This window comes from Piliocolobus tephrosceles, unplaced genomic scaffold (genome assembly GCF_002776525.5).
Source record: "Piliocolobus tephrosceles isolate RC106 unplaced genomic scaffold, ASM277652v3 unscaffolded_27557, whole genome shotgun sequence".
Classification (NCBI taxonomy): domain Eukaryota; kingdom Metazoa; phylum Chordata; class Mammalia; order Primates; family Cercopithecidae; genus Piliocolobus; species Piliocolobus tephrosceles.
Window position 1 is genome coordinate 1 of NW_022310484.1, and position 1,533 is coordinate 1,533.

Genomic DNA, 1,533 nt, shown 5'->3' on the forward strand with positions numbered 1-1,533 from the left:
CGCATAAGATTAAAAATTGTTTCTTAAATAAATAGTAGAACCATTTTATTTTTTCTTATAATTTAAATTTAGAAAAGTAAAATTTTAAAATTTTATTTTATTTTTTTTTTTTTTTAATAATTTTTTATTAAAAACCTAAAATAAAAAATTGTATGAATTTTAACAAAAAAAAAAAAAAAAAAATTAATTAATTAATGTATAAATGCAACATGTAACTAGTTTAAAATAATAAAAATTTATCAAAGTAAAATAAAAACATGTACAAAACTCTAAACTGTGTAACATAAAAAATTTTATCAATACCATTTTATAAATTATGTAAATTGTAAAAGGGAAAAAAAAAATAACTTTATTTTTATTTTGACTATTAACTGTTTTTGCCTTTTTTTTTTTTTTAAAACATATTTAGAATCAAATTGTGTTATAAGATTAATGCAATTTAAAAACAGTAAGTAATTTTATAAACAATAGTTTGGCAGATATTTATGTTGTTTTTTAAAATAATGTATTATGTGCTTATTGTAAGCAACACAACAATAAGCCTATGTAGCTAATTAGTTCATTTAAAACTTATTTTAAAAATTTAATATACATACATATATATGTATATATATATATATATATATATATATATATATTCTATTTTTTTTGGGTGTTAGTGTTATTATGAGATATACTTAACTACTAATATAATCGCATGTATTATATTTCTTTCTGCAACCACTTTGTTTTCTTTCTATATTAAGTATTATAAATTATAATAGTATATGTGCTTATATTAATAATAAAGAGTTCAAAATTACATTATACATTATAAAAATATTTATTTAAAAAAAATTCCAACATAGAAAAAAGCACAACAAAGCTAAACAAAGCTGCACAAATTTAAACAATATAGAACAAATTAAATTGTGACATAAAAAATTTACACCCATTTGAACATTGTAATAAAAAACACTATACGTATATTTTAAAATAAACAATATTTTAAAAAAAAACTTTTAAATTAATTCTTATTATTAACATATTAATATGCTTAAAACTGAGCATGTAAGTATAATAAGATGTAAATTTTATAATACTAAACTAAATTTTTTTTTAAAAAGTAATTTGTTTAATGATATTATCCATTTTATATATTTTTTTGAACGCAATAGTCAAAAAAAAAAAACAATGGTGCATACATATATATATATATATAATTTTTTACTAAATTAAGTATATAAGTTCGTTATTTTAATGTTATATGATATTAATTAGCTGTGAGTAGCACTTGTATGTAGCGTTATTTTTTTTGTTTGTTTGTTTTTATTTATTTTGTAATATTTTATCACATAAGTTATAAAAAAAAAAAAAAAAAAACATAATTAAATTTCATTACACAAATTAGCAAAAACTTAAATATAACTATAGTTATATAACAAAATAATATTTTTATTGTTTTTCGCTTTTTACTTTTATGTTTTTGTTATGGTTGTATTATGGTTGTATTATGGTTGTGTTATGGTTGTAATGTGGTTGTAATATGGTTGT